The following is a 15,893-nucleotide window of genomic DNA, read 5'->3' as shown; positions in this document are numbered from 1 at the left end:
CTTTGTATTTGGAGCATAGATATTCAGGATTGATAGTTCCTCTTGGAGGATTTTACCTTTGATGAGTATGAAGTGTCCCTCCCTGTCTTTTTTAATGACTTTGGGTTGGAAGTCAATCTTATCAGATATTAGAATGGCTACTCCAGCTTGTTTCTTCATGCCATTTGCTTGGAGAATTGTTTTCCAGCCTTTCATTCTGAGGTAGTGTCTATCCTTTTCTCTGAGATGAGTTTCCTGTAAGCAGCAAAATGTTGGGTCTTGTTTGTGTAGCCAGTTTGTTAGTCTATGTCTTTTTATCGGGGAGTTGAGTCCATTGATATTAAGAGATATTAAGGAAAAGAAATTGGTGTTTCCTGTTATTTTTGATGTTAAAGTTGGCATTTTGTTCTTGTGGCTGTCTTCTTTTAGGTTTGTTGAGGGATTACCTTCTTGTTGATTCTAGGGCGTGGTTCCTGTCCTTGTATTGGTTTTTTTCTGTTATTATCCTTTGAAGGGCTGGATTCGTGGAGAGATAATGTGTGAATTTGGTTTTGTCGTGGAATACTTTGGTTTCTCCATCTATGTTAATTGAGAGTTTGGCTGGGTATAGTAGCCTGGGCTGGAATTTGTGTTCTTTTAGTGTCTGTATAACATCTGTCCAGGATCTTCTGGCTTTCATAGTCTCTGGTGAAAAATCTGGTGTAATTCTGATAGGCTTGCCTTTATATGTTACTTGGCCTTTTTCTCTTACTGCTTTTAGTATTCTATCTTTATTTAGAGCATTTGTTGCTCTGATTATTATGTGTCGGGAGGTATTTCTTTTCTGATCCAGTCTATTTGGAGTTCTGTAGGCTTCTTGTATGTTCATGGGCATCTCTTTCTTTAGATTTGGGAAGTTTTCTTCTATAATTTTGTTGAAGATGTTTGCTGGTCCTTTGAGTTGAAAATCTTCATTCTCATCCACTCCTATTATCCGTGGGTTTGGTCTTCTCATTATGTCCTGTATTTCTTGGATGTTTTGAGTTAGGATCTTTTTGCATTTTCCATTTTCCTTGATTGTTGTGCCGATGTTCTCTATGGAATCTTCTGCACCTGAGATTCTCTCTTCCATCTCTTGTATTCTGTTGCTGATGCTTGCATCTATGGTTCCAGATTTCTTTCCTAGGGTTTCTATCTCCAGTGTTGCCTCATTTTGGGTTTTCTTTATTGTGTCTACTTCCCTTTTTAGGTCTAGTATGGTTTTGTTCATTTCCATCATCTGTTTGGATGTGTTTTCCTGTTTTTCTGTAAGGACTTCTACCTGTTTGATTATGTTATCATGTTTTTCTTTAAGGATTTGTAACTCTTTAGCAGTGTTCTCCTGCAATTCTTTAAGGGATTTTTGTGCTTCCTCTTTATTGTCTTCTTCCTTTTTAGCAGTGTTCTCCTGCATTTCTTTAAGTGTGTTATTAACGTCCTTCTTGAAGTCCTCTATCATCATCAGGAGATATGCTTTTAAATCCGTGTCTAGCTTTTCCGGTGTGTTGGGGTGCCCTGGACTGGGTGAAGTGGGGGTGCTGGGTTCTGATGATGGTGACTGGTCTTGGTTTCTGTTAGTAAGATTATTACGTTTACCTTTCGCCATCTGGTAATCTCTGGGGTTAGTTGTTATCGTTGTCACTATTTAAAGATTGGAGCAGAAGCTGTGTTCCACTCACCAGCAGTCCCAAAATCCTGCCGCGGGGGTCGTGGGTAGCTGGCGGGTGTCAGGCAACCCTGCGCTCCCGCTACCCTGGCGCTGATCCTGCAGGGTGAGGCCTGTGGCCCTACTCAGGCTGGTTTCTGCTTCCCTAACTAATGCAGTCTCAGGTCCCGCGCAATTGGATTGGAGCAGAAGCTGTGCTCCCCTCACCAGAAATCTTAAGATCCTGTGGCGGGTGTTGTGGGCAGTTGGCGAGTGTCAGCAGACCCTGCGCCCCAGCTGCTCAGGTGCTTTTCTGACCGGAAGAGGCTTGTGGCCCTGTGTGGGCCGGATTTCTCTCTCCCCAACCAGAGCAGTCTCAGGTCCCGCGTGATTGGACTGGAGCAGAAGCTGTGTTCCACTCACCAGCAGTCCCAAAATCCTGCGGCGGGGGTCGTGGGTAGCTGGCGGGTGTCAGGCAACCCTGCGCTCCCGCTACCCTGGCGCTGATCCGGCCGGGTGAGGCCTGTGGCCCTACTCAGGCCGGTTTCTGCTTCCCTAACTAATGCAGTCTCAGGTCCCGCGCAATTGGATTGGAGCAGAAGCTGTGTTCCACTCACCAGCAGTCCCAAAATCCTGCGGCGGGGGTCGTGGGTAGCTGGCGGGTGTCAGGCAACCCTGCGCCCCCGCTACCCCGGCGCTGATCCAGCCGGATGAGGCCTGTGGTCCTACTCAGGCCGGTTTCTGCTTCCCTAACTAATGCAGTCTCAGGTCCCGCGCAATTGGATTGGAGCAGAAGCTGTGCTCCCCTCACCAGAAGTCTTAAGATCCTGTGGTGGGTGTTGTGGGCAGTTGGCGAGTGTCAGCAGACCCTGCGCCCCAGCTGCTCAGGTGCTTTTCTGACCGGAAGAGGCTTGTGGCCCTGTGTGGGCCGGATTTCTCTCTCCCCAACCAGAGCAGTCTCAGGTCCCGCGTGATTGGACTGGAGCAGAAGCTGTGTTCCACTCACCAGCAGTCCCAAAATCCTGCGGCGGGGGTCGTGGGTAGCTGGCGGGTGTCAGGCAACCCTGCGCTCCCGCTACCCTGGCGCTGATCCTGCCGGGTGAGGCCTGTGGCCCTACTCAGGCTGGTTTCTGCTTCCCTAACTAATGCAGTCTCAGGTCCCGCGCAATTGGATTGGAGCAGAAGCTGTGCTCCCCTCACCAGAAGTCTTAAGATCCTGTGGCGGGTGTTGTGGGCAGTTGGCGAGTGTCAGCAGACCAAAGCTATTTTTTTCATTTAATCCTCTCTTATTTTTTAAAAAGGATGTTGCCAACCTTTTTCTGGTTCTAGTATCATATTTTAATTCTTCCTTTCTATCCTCTGATTGTTCCCTTGACATATGATATTTATTTTGACCACTGATATTCCACCTTCTCTTGATTTCTCTAAACAATATTTATGATAATTTCATTTGGGATGCTCTCTGTAGCAGCCAGTGTGTCTGCTGTAGTTTGAGGGTTTCCGTGTACAGTGTGAAATGTTTACCTTTCTGTCAGATGAGCTTCAGCCTCCCTCAGGCCTGCTGCCACCCAGGTCTAACACCATTCGCTTTAGCCTTTCTGAGGGTGAATCTCAGTCTTCTGCAAGAAGGGGGAAGAAGCAGCTTTGTGTGAGGATGCACGTGTGTTCTGCTGTTGTCTGGTCCATTTGTGGCCCCATCTCTGAAGCTCCAGACCTCACGGGTGCGGTGGCTTTGTTGCTGGGCAGAACACCATGTGTTCAGGGGACAGCAGGCATGCACTTCTCTACTATCCCTTCATCTCCCGCCCCATACCTGCTGAGCAGGATTTTATTGTCGATATCCATTCTCCTGTTCTCCTTATACCTTTTAACTCTCTCCCTCCTTGTAAAAATGATTTTAGAGGATTTGAGGAGGACACGGTGATGGCTACTTTAGTTCCATCTTTCAGATTTAAATGAAGGCTCTTGCATCTTGTGCTCAGGAAGCAATCAATTTTCTCACTTAGCTGGAGAGAGCTGTAGAGTTTTAGGGTCTCATCGCTTCATTCACTCCTTTGTCTTCAGTGATGGGGTGTACTTTTCCCTAGCAACTATAAGAGAGTGGATGGAAGTGTTTTTCAATTTGATGTAATAAGAAACAAAATAGGTGGAGAAAGATCTCCAGCTTGGCAGTTTTCTGGTGAGACTGCTTGTCAGTAGTAGAATGTGAAGTTTGTGAGTTGTGGTCAGTTTTGACCTGTAAGCTGATTAAATAGACTAGAATAAAGAAGAAGAAAATAGAAGACGTCAGACTATATTACATAAGTAAGTGTGTTTTAAAATTATTATTAGATAGGGTCCTATGTAGCTCAGGCTATCCTTGAACTTACTTAATAGCCAAAGATGGCAATAGACTTCTGGATCCTCTTGCCTCCCCCTCCCGAGTGCTGGAACTATAGGTGTGTACCATCATGTCTGGTTTATTCAATACTGGGCATCAAACTTAGGGCTTCGTGCTTAGCAAATGCTCTATTAACTGAGATGTATCCCCAGTGATAGTTGCTTTTGTGTGTATACTAAAAGAATATGTATAAATGTTATTTACCACAATAAGAGACATTTTTAAGAAGTGTGTTAGCAATGATTTTGTGAAAATATAATGAATTTAAATATCTTCAGTGTTCATCTTTCCAACCAGTTGACAGAATACTGGCAGCAGTTGTAGACCCTGTCTTAATCAGGGGGATCCCTGGAAATCACTTTGAATTAAAAAAGTAGGGGAGTGGACATTAGGCAGCCTCTTCTGTTTACCTGATCCATTCACCTTACTGTCTTGAACTTTCTGTTGTGACTTTTCCTTGGGACACACAACACATATGCACATGTGTGTGCATGAGCACACACAAACACATACACACAAACATACACACACAGACACACACACAGACACACACACACACACACACACTCTCTTATTTATTCCAGAAAGGGAATCCACAACAGACCAAGTGTTGATTACATCAAAATTCAACTTGGTGAGCCAATGAGTTTTTATTGGGGTTGGGAACAGGATCAGAGCTGACTTAAATGCAGCCATATCATGGAAAAACCCATCCTAACATGGGTGATGACCCCTGGGAGCTGCAGCCCTGGAACTCTCTGGACAACTTGCAGGCAGCCCTACACGTCCAAGCCATCTCTTCTTAGCTGCTTTGGAAGTCAGTCTCCTCCCTTGGCAGTCATTTTGGCTTCTATAATCCCCGTGGGGAAATCTGGTGAATCTGGCACATTTTGGATTTCCCAGGCACATGAAGTGTGTTGACTTCTGAGTTTCAGGAACTTCTCTACTTCCTCCTGGAGGCAATGTTTCAGTCAGGAGGAATTACTCCATGGTACAGTCCTATGTCATACTGTCCTGGGGAGTCCTCCATTTCCTACATCTGCAGCAGCTTCCGTTCATGCCTCTTGTCCCATGAGTATTAATTGTGAACTAAGCCAATCCACAGCCAGTTCCCATCTGGAGATCATCTGAGGATAGACATGACTGAGGGAGGGTTCTAGCATTAAAATTTAAGTGACTCTTGAGCTGGGGAGAAGGTTCAGTCAGTACAGTGTTTGCTTTGAGAGCATGAGGACCTGAGTTCCACTCCCCAAACCCATGTAAAAACATTACAGATGTGGTCCTTGGGAGGCAGAGACAGGTGGGTTCTTGGGGGTTCCTGGCTCACCAGCTTAGCCTAATTGGTGGGTTCCAGGCCAGAGAACAACCCTGTCTCAAAGAAAAAGGTGGATAATGTCTGATGAACAACATCTGATGTGCTCTGGCCTCCACATGTATGCACACGTGTACACCTGAACATACACTTGTGCACATGCATACACAGAGATAAAAATTGAAAATAATCTTAGGAGGTTCTCATGGTGCACATTAAGGGTAGAGGTGGGGGTTCATTCACTAAGTCACTCCACTGAGATCTTGAGATGGCCTACAGAAGGAGAAAATTGTCTCTGTAATTTACTATGTTTCTTTTGAACACAGAAAATTAGATACACTAAGAATGGCTGTAGCAATGATTTCTTCCAGAATTTCATCACTTCTACGGAGAGGTAGCTACTTAATCTATGCACTTAGGGTGGTGGCCTCAAGGAACTGAACATGGTGAAAGTGATTTTATATGATTCCCAAGGCTAGGTCATAAAAAAGCATGCTATTAATGTCTGTGTGTTTGTCTGTTTGTCTGCCTGTGTGCCTTTGCAGCTGCCTGTCAAAACCTTTGTCCAGGAAACCAGGTTATCATGTTTTAAGAAAGCCCAGGTTCTACGGGGATGAGACAAGGCACTTTGCCTTTAATCCTGTTGAACTTTCAGCCATGTTAGCGAGCCAACGCCCACTCTCTACTGAGCCACACCAGTGGCTACTGCATTAAACAAAGATGAGTCTCTACTCCCAAGCCCCACTGCAAATGTAGGTTTGTGAGAAAAGAAATAACAGGGGTTTTAAGTCTCTCTGTTTTGGAGTGGTTTTTAATGCAACAACAGCAGGCAGATAAGAGACAAGACAACACTCAGGTGTAATGTAACAAGAGCGTGTAGACGTCTGCCACAGTAGCCACTCTGATGCTGTCAGTATCATCAACAGAGAAACCAATAATGCCCATCCAGAAAACCATCTTCCAGTCGCTCTAGTGAAGAAAATTGACCAGAGATACAAGAGCAGTTTCTTGGGTGGCACATTTGGGAAATGATCTTTAGAAATTTTAAACCTTTCCCGCCACCTCCTTCTTCGTAAGTGAGCATGTTACTGCTTGCCTGGGTGCATGAGTGGAGGTCAGAAAACAACTTTTGGGAGTCAGTTTTTCCCTTTTATCATTGAAGTGTCTGGTATCCAACCCCATCAGGACTGGTGGCAGCGCCTTTACTCACTGAGCCACCGTGCCAGCTCTGGGGAAGACCTTTTAAAAGGTTTTTCAACGGGACTTGTCTTTTTGTGCTCCCTCCCCCTACTTGTCTTTGGCATTAGACGTAGATATGATGAATGGGATTCAGCAGCCATTTGTGACTAGGAGATAGCTTAAAGTTAGAAGCTGTGAGCTGTGGAGAAAAGAACAAAAGATGCAAGAGGCAGATGACATGGTAAGGCACCAAGTTAACCTTGGAATATCTGCTAGTGTTAATGGAAGAGGAAATAAGCCGTTAGTCTCTTTGAAGGACTATGATTTTAAGCGTCTAGTCAGGGATGGAAACCTAATTGATGTAGGTGAGTTCTTGTGAAAATCAGAAAAAACAGAGATCACTGCAAGTGCCCAACCTAGTGTTAAATAAATGCCAAGTATGTGAAATCCAGTGTCCTAAAGATTTATGATTATCCATTTGTCTGTGTGCCAGATAATGTTCAGCCCTGTTATTATTTAACAGTGAACAGGTCTGAGAGTCACTTACAAGCTTATTTGTTTGTGTGTCTGTGTGTTGACATAAAGTTCAGACTGCCCATGGACTCACGATCTTCCTGCCTCAGCCTTCTAGATACTGGGATCACAGCTAACTTCAACAAGGGTTTTTGTAGCTCCCCTTTTACACCAGAGGCAAGTGAAGTTGGGCTTCTTTGTGCACATTAGAAATTCTAGCCCTGAAGTAGCTGAGGCAGGAGGATAATGCATTTAAGGACATCTTGGCTTGAGCAGTGAGACCTTGTCTCAAATAAACAAACAAATGGATGAATCAAGCAAACAAAAACGGAAAAATAACTGAGAACCAATGAGATACAGAGTTCCAACTCAGACTCCTAGGGTTAAAGGATGCTGTTGTTCTGATTCCAATACTTTAAGAGCTGTGTTAGAGGTGGGGCAGTAGAGCCTGAAAGACATTGAGGGCACCAGAGACTTGGGTTAAAGTTTGCCATGCAGTTGTTGCTTGAGTGTGGGCAAGAGACAGAAGGTCTGGTCTTCTTGCTGGTAAAAGTGGAGGTGGATGAGTGTGAGAGGTTTAAGGTTGTAGTCGCCACATGCAAGAATAACAGTAACAGTACTTCTCTTTGGCATTAGGTTTTCTGAAAGTGGCTGCGACTCTTCTTCAAGCCTTGCTGTGCCCTACAGTGTGATTTCCATGCTATTCCCACCAACAGAGGAACTTTGTGCTACTTCTCTTCCAGTCTTGGCCCAAGAGCATGATGGAACTGAGCATGTGTGATGTCTGAGACCAAGCCACCAAAGGTAAGGTAGTTCCTAGCTAGTTCCCTCATTGGCTTTGGAAGTCAATACCATGGTTCCACAACTGGCATCTCAGGCAGCACCAGATCACCAGCTACATCCTACCCCCTGGTTTCCACTGTGGCTGTCTCTGCTGATACCAATGATGGTGTCTCCATTGGCCAGGATACACTTTCAGATTTATGAGCTAAAGAAATGATAGGCTTTAAAAGCCACTAAATTTCAGAGTGCCTTATTTATGCAAGAAGATAAGTGGAGCAGATGTACAGTATTGTAGTTGGTACTTCATAGAAGTTGATGCAAGTTAGTAGCGATTAATTTTGTGAATATATTTTATGGATTTGGTTATAGTCTTTTCTAATGTCCATAATTAAAGATACTTGTATGAAGGGATCAGAAGATAGTAATGTGGAGATCTTTCTGAGTGGTTCAGTTCCCACGGGTTTGTAACCATAAGGTCTTGGTGTCCCCATCTTAACCACTCCATGTTTTTGGATACACCTACACATGGAGTCCCCTCCGTGGTAAGGCCTCAGCTTATTCACCCAGGGACAGGAAAGACCAGGCGATGGTCCAAGAGACTATCTCTTGGAGGGATCTAGGGAGGCTTGGTTAAATTGTGGGTCCAATAATATCCCTAGATTATCCCTACCCACATCTAAGATGATACCCACATCAAAGATGATGGCCAAGATGGCAAGACAACTGGGTGGTCAGCTGGCTGAGTGTTCCTTTTAGTGCCTGCATGGGAATCACGGAAGGAATGAGTCTTCACATTCAGTCTCTGTCAGCTTTCAGTCTGAGTTTGGGAGCAGTAAGTGATGGTAAGTAGGCAGGAAGATTTGGGCTTTGAACATGCTGCCGATGGCCAGGTGGGTCTGAGCCCTCTTTGGTGGCTACTTTTTGAGTAGCTAAACACTGTCGCCAGAGCAAAGTGGCAACCCTGGGCTGGGACTGGGGACCATATGCTAGATTGTTTGGAAGCTCAGAGCTGGGCACCAGAAACTAGGTACCAGGGTCCTGTGAGTGACACTGTGTGATAGACCCCTGCCTGTGAGCAGCACCAGTGGAATGTGTAGGTGGCAAGTCATGGCCCTGGGAGCGTAGCTTTTCTAGCTATCATGCAGCTTTGCTACTGATGTTGCCCACATGGCTGCAGCTGCCTTCTGTTTTCCCTCTATCCTGCCTTAGGCTCAGCCTGCAAGACTGAAAGGTAGAAAGGAAATGCTACTCCAGAAAGTCATTGTTGCGTATGGTGCTGCAACAGTAGCAGAGGCGGCACTAGAGGATGTCTCCCTGTGACTCACTCAGTGATCCCTGCTTAGGTAGTTTGAGAAGAGTGTTTAGATCAATTGCAGCAACTTGTTTGACCTTAGCACATGTCCCACTGCCCTTCTTTGACTGCTGTGCAATTGGCTCACCAAGGCTTGCAATTGCAAAAGCCTGGTACAAACTGCTTCAAACAGCCCTGGCTGGGGCTGTACATTCAGGTGCCAGGACTACCTAATACAGTATTACCTGCCTTGGGACATCTATGGAATGCTCAGGATAGCTGGTGCTGGCATGAGGGTGTCTGACTGGCTGTTAGACTATTGGTGCTTTTACTCATAGCCAGCCAGAGCAGCAAGAGAGAGCTCAATAACTGCTAGTTAGGACATCACAATGCTGTATCCCCTGAACCATTGCTAGCTGCAGGAACACAGACACTTGCACATATAAACCTACAGAATCTACCATTTGCTTTTTATTGCTGTGTGCAGTAGTTAATGCAGAGACTCAGAACTTTAAAGTGCTAAAAATAAGTGGCACAGAGTGCTCAACTCTCAGGGAACATTCTGGAAGAGAGGTCAGAAAGGATGAAAGAGAAGGGGGAAGAACCCTGGGAAGTGTTATCCTTTGGTCATGATGTGCCTATTAAATTCACGAACCCACAGCAATGGTGGGTACCTGTATAAGACCTGGATAATGTAAAGTCAGCCAAACTTCTGGGATAAATGGAGAAAGTGCTCTTCAGGTCCCACCCCTAGCTGAGGACCTATTGACAGTTGCTGACTGTGAGAGAGGAAGAGTCACTTTTGTTGAGAGGTGGTACTGGTAGGTTGTCCAGGCTCCAATGAATGACCCTACATTCATGTGCATATAGGTAGTACTAATGAGACTCAGTGGGCTAGTGGTGGTGACGATGATGGGGACTATGATGATGGTGGTGATGGTGATGATGCTGATAATAATTTTAAAAAGAGAATATGAAGTTGGGAGGCAGATGTGTTTGAGGGAGTCTAGGGAGAATTGGAGGGGGTAGTAGGAATTGATACCAAAGAAGGTATCAAGTGTGTGTGTGTGTGTGTATGTGTGTGAAATTTTCATAATATTTACCAGCTTCCTAGTACCCTGGAAAGGTGGGTCCCTCCAGTCTGTCTTAGCATCCTGCTAAAAGCAGAAAGATGCTCTCTCCCGGCCCATGATTCAGTAACCATCACCACTGGTTGTACTCTGCCCCATTTCCAACTCTCAGTGACAGCATGGACCTATCTAACTCAGCCATCTCACCTGTGTCTTGCCACTTAACAGGAAGCAGTCTGATCCACTCTGACCTGGTCCCTTCCCTTCCTCATTTCTTCACCTCCTTGCTTTTAAAGGTGGTGTATACCTCCCAAGCCCCTTACTTGTGGAGGAATCACTATTTTAGGATCTGCTTCCGGGTAAACACAAACTAAGAGTTGGTTTTAAGCCAGGTACGGTGGCACATGAGCATTTCAGAGGCTGAGCATCAAGAGTTTGAGGCAAGCCTGGGCTACATAGTGTGACTCAGTCTTCAATAAGCACCCAACAATATCTAAGATTTAATTTTAAGCTGGCAGTTCACCTTCAGCAAAACATGTTACTTTGTTTCTTGTCCCCTGATTTCCTTATTTCTGCCCTCCACTTCTTCTCTGCTTTTCTTCTTCTTCTTCTTCTTCTTCTTCTTCTTCTTCTTCTTCTTCTTCTTCTTCTTCTTCTTCTTCTTCTTCTTCTTCTTCTTCTTCTTCTTCTTCTTCTCCTTCTCCTTCTCCTTCTCCTTCTCCTTCTCCTTCTCCTTCTCCTTCTCCTTCTCCTTCTTCTTCTTCCTTATTATTATTATTATTATTATTATTATTATTATTATTTCTGTTACATTTGCAGTGTTTAGTTCACATTTATATCTTACAATCATATTTTAATCCTTTGGCTTTTGTCCTATCAGTTAATTTTAACAGTTGAAAACCTCTCTCTACTCCTCCCTGTTCCAGAGACAGCCGCATCTTCTCATGTAGTGCCAGTCTTGTCCCATAGACAAAATGGTGAAGGTTGGTGTGAACGGATTTGGCCATATTGGGCACCTGGTTACCAGGGCTGGCTTCTGCTCTGCACTTGGCAAAGTGGAGATTGTTGCCATCAATGACCCCTTCATTGACCTCAACTACATGGTCTACGTGTTCCAGTATGACTCCACCCATGGCAAATTCAATGGCACAGTCAAGGCCGAGAATGGGAAGCTTGTTGTCAATGGGAAACCCATCACCATCTTCTAGGAGCGAGACCCCGCTAACATCAAATGGGGGTGATGCTGGTGCTGAATATGTTGTGGAGGGTGTCTTCACCACCATGGAGAAGGCTAGGGCCCACTTGAAGGGTGGGGTCAAAGAGTCATCATCTCCACCTCTTCTGCCAATGACCTCATGTTTGTGATGGGTGTGAACCATGAGAATGACAACTCACTCAAGATAGTCAGCAATGCACCACCAACTGCTTATTCCCCCTGTCCAAGGTCATCCATGAAAACTTTGGCATTGTGGAAGGGCTCATTTCTACAGTCCATGCCATCACTGCCACTCAGAAGACTGTGGATGGCCCCTCTGGAAAGCTGTGGTGTGATGGCCATGGGCTGCCTAGAACATCATCCCTGCATCCACTGTTGCTGCCAAGGCTGTGGGCAAGGTCATCCCAGAGCTGAACGGGAAGCTCACTGGCATGGCCTTCCGTGTTCTTATACCCAATGTGTCCATTGTGGATCTGATGTGCCGCCTGGAGAAACCTGCCAAGTATGATGACATCAAGGCAGTGGTGAAGCAGGCATCTGAGGGTCTACTGAAGGGCAGGCATCCTGAGCTACTCTGAGGACCAGGTTATCTCCTGCGACTTCAACAGCAACTCCCACTCTTCTACTTTTGATGCTGGGGCTGGCATTGCTCTCAATGACAATTTTGTAAAGCTCATTTCCTGGTATGACAATGAATATGGCTACAGCAACAGGGTTGTGGACATCATGACCTACATGGCCTCCAAGGAGTAAGAAGCCCTGGGCCACCCACCCCAGCAAGGACACTGAGAGCAAGAGAGAGGCCCTCGGTTGCTGTCGAGTTCCTATCCCAACTCTGCCCCCAACATTGAGCATCTACCTCACAATTGCCATCCCAGACCCCCATAATAACAGGAGGGACCTAGGGAGCCCTCCCTATTCTCCTGAATACATCAATAAAGTTCGCTGCACCAAAACAAACAAACAAACAAACCAACAAAGTTGAAAACCAGCAATTAAACACAGATATTGTATCTATTTTTTAAAAAAAAATCTGTCTTTAATTGCAGAACCAAACTGGCTTGCATTTTTTTCTTCAGGAGTTCAATGCCAAGACTCTCAAATCAGTCAAAAGAGAATGTTTCTAGCATTCAGGGCTGGTGTCTCCCGGCTAGCTCCATCCTTTGCTTGGAGGCACACCCCCACCCCTGCTGGCTTCATAGCCAAAGCTAGCTCAACACTTGTTTCTCTTTTACTTTTCTTGTCTTCTGCAGAGTCGCTCCATGAGACAAGCACTGATGTCTCTCATCCCATACAGGTCTTTCTTCAGTACGTTCTTCTTCTTGGAGCCATTTTGGACTTCTAATTTTTTCTAATTGGGGTTTTTCTCAATCTGCCCTGTAACTCTGAGCTTTGCACTTCCTTTTATATGCATGTCAGGATTAATTTTACTTTTATACTTTCTTTACACACTATTCTCTTCTACTAGTTTTTATTCTTTTATTGTGGTGCAGCCTTGGATGATTTCTATAGGAATAGCTCTGAGAGGTTCGCTCTCCAAGTCTTTGTATGATTAAAACAGGTTTAATTTATCTCAGACTTATTATTAGTTTCATGTCATATAAAATGCTTCCACAGAGTAATGCTAGTGTAGAAGAATGAAAAAAATTAATTTTCCAAGAGGAGATTGAATGCTTTTAGCACAGTCTAATAGTACCTTGATTTGTCGATGATAGTTGGGTCCTAATCCTTTGTATATGACCTATTTTTTTAAACCTGTAAGCATTTTATATTTCCTTTATATCCTTGATAATGTAACATTTCAAAAGTGTCTATACAGTGTCGAATCACTTTCCATTCATTTTGCTGGTACTCAATGGACTATTAAACATGAAGACTTGGATTACATTCTTTGGTAATCTTTTCTTTCTTTATGTTTGTTTTTTATTGAAAATAGATTTTCATGTACTCTGTTCCTCTCCTCCAATGCTGTCCAGATCATGTCTACCTCCTCACCCAAATCCCTTCCTCTCATTAGAAAACAAACAGGCAACTAAAACAAATAAACAAGCCAATCAAAACAAAATATGACGAAACAAATAGAAAAAAACAAAGATAAAGCATAAGACACACACACAGACACAAAGACACACACACAGACACACAGACACAGACACACACACAGACACACAGACACAGACACAGACACAGACACACAGACACAGACACACACACAGACACACAGACACACACAGACACACACAGACACAGACACAGACACAGACACACAGACACAGACACACACACAGACACACAGACACAGACACACACACAGACACACACACAGACACACACACAGACACACAGACACAGACACACAGACACACACACAGACACACACAGACACACACAGACACAGACACAGACACACACACAGACACACAGACACAGACACACACACAGACACAAAGACACACACACAGACACACAGACACAGACACACAGACACAGACACACAGACACAGACACACACACAGACACACAGACACAGACACACACACAGACACACAGACACAGACACACACACAGACACACAGACACACAGACACACACACAGATCCCATAAGTGCATGAGACTGGAAACCATAATATATAAACAAAAATCTCCTGTAAGGTTAAAAAGCAAAGCAAAACAAAAAGAAAGAAACAACAAATGCCCAGACAAAGCAGCTTGTGACTAAAAGCCTCCTGAAATACCACTAGGTTAGTTTTGGGCATTTTGGGCTACCTACTACTGACCTGCACTTAAATGTGGTGTGTATACCCATTGAGTCTGTTGATAAAAACAAACAAACAAACTGATTTTTCCTGTGTGAGAAGTTGTCAGCTGGAGACAGCTTCTGGGTTAGGGATGGAGGCTGTTGTCTACTTCCCCTCTCAGTGCTGGGACTCCATCTGGCTTAGACCTGTGCAGGCCCTGTGAAAGTGCACAGTCTGTGTAGGTCTATGTGACCCTGTTGTATCTAGAAGGCCTTATTTCCATCGTGTCTTCCATTCTCACTAGCTGTTACAGTCTGGGTCCTCCTCAATCTGTGCGAATCAAGGTCTCAGACAGATGGGCATAGAGTCGGCGAGTGACAAACAGACATGGCATGAGAGAGTGTGTTGAATCTGAGTGTGTCGTCCAAACGAACACCAGACTTTTTTTTTTATATATAAAAACAAGAAAAGCCAGGCGAACAAATCTGCTGAGTTACAGTGTCTCAAAACAAAAGGAATGCATACATCAAAAGAAGGCAGGGACCAGGCCCCATTTACCACATAGAATGGGGACAGGTGTAATGCTAGTCTATTGTTAAACCCACCACAATGGGTTCTTAGTAAATGCCTGATTATGCTGTTCCTTTGGGCCTAGTGAAGAAACCTGTCCCAGGGGGAATTCCCTAACTCTTTCATGGTTAACCCACCTATTCACTAGGCCATTGTGTATTCCCTTGTTTGGGTGGGACTCAGCTATTGTCCTAAGTAATCACTTTGTAGACTAGCCCTGAGTTATTCTAGCTCTGTTCTTTGTAATGGCTAATTAGTTTCACTGTCTCTACTAGAAGTGAATTTGAATGTTAGGTAATATTTTTACTGAATTCCTAGCTTGTTGGCTTCAAGGATTTTTTAGGACATTGGAACACTGGTGGAAGCTTACCTATGTCAAAATTCAATCTTTAAAGGCACTTAAAACAATATTGAAAGAGAGCATACACCATACTAACGCAAGGATAGGGTTTGAGTATACAGGCTATGAGAATGTCAAGATTCCAGGAGACTGAGCTTCCTTGAAACTCTTTGCCTCGTGAATGAATGCCTCCAGGCCTTTTGACCCCAACAGGCAGACTTCACTGGAGTGGGCATAGCATTCTACAAAACTCTCTGAGCTCTGAGGGGAGGGATTTGATGGAGATATCCCATCCCACTTGTGAATCTCTTTATTTGCTCCCATCTATTGCAGGAGGAAGCTCCTCTGGTAATGGCTAAGCCTATGGCAATGGCTGAGTATAGCAAAATGCCCTTTAGGGATCATTTTATTGCTTCATTCCTTAGTAGACCTCAGTAACATTTTGTTTTTGACTATGTCCATGGTCTATCTAATGTCATGTTCTTGGCTACTTGAACAGTGTCAGGCACAGGTTCTATCTCATGGGGTAGCCTTTAAATCCAAGCAGACAGTGGGTGGTTACTCCTACATCATTTGTGCCATTATTGTACTGGCATATTTTTGCAGGAAGGTCACCATTGGAGAGTGAAGGTTTGCAGCTGGATTGGTATTTACCTTTCTCTTCTGGTCAGGTCCTGAGCACCTTCCAGGAACATGAACACTAGTCGATAGGGGTGAAGGCACCAGCTGATTTCTCTGTGTTCACTGAGTTATGTAGGTGTTGTCTTCAGCAATAGGGACTTACCATCAGTTTGTGGAGAGTACCCAATAGCTTTGACAATAGTTTGGGTTGTTTTGGGGGGGTGTTTCCAATGAGGC

At 44.6% G+C, this 15,893-nt stretch overlaps 1 long non-coding RNA gene and 1 pseudogene across 1 annotated transcript in view; one reads left to right on the top strand and one right to left on the bottom strand.

The window, feature by feature from the left end:
• The window catches only part of LOC110289197 (glyceraldehyde-3-phosphate dehydrogenase-like), a 542,712-nt pseudogene extending 531,042 nt beyond the window's left edge, over window positions 1–11,670 (bottom strand).
• Window positions 1–12,150, top strand: part of LOC110289602 (uncharacterized) — a 121,853-nt gene extending 109,703 nt beyond the window's left edge. The window contains exons 4-5 of the long non-coding RNA XR_015046067.1: window positions 7,663–7,830; window positions 11,097–12,150. This is a non-coding gene — a long non-coding RNA (uncharacterized LOC110289602). The remainder of the gene's footprint in view (window positions 1–7,662; window positions 7,831–11,096) is intronic.
• The last annotated feature ends 3,743 nt before the right edge of the window (window positions 12,151–15,893 follow it).

Source organism: Mus caroli, unplaced genomic scaffold (genome assembly GCF_978045245.1).
Source record: "Mus caroli unplaced genomic scaffold, Mus_caroli_1 scaffold_2, whole genome shotgun sequence".
Lineage (NCBI taxonomy): Eukaryota > Metazoa > Chordata > Mammalia > Rodentia > Muridae > Mus > Mus caroli.
Note: the sequence above shows the minus strand (reverse complement) of the source record. Positions and strands in the feature narration are given on the sequence as shown.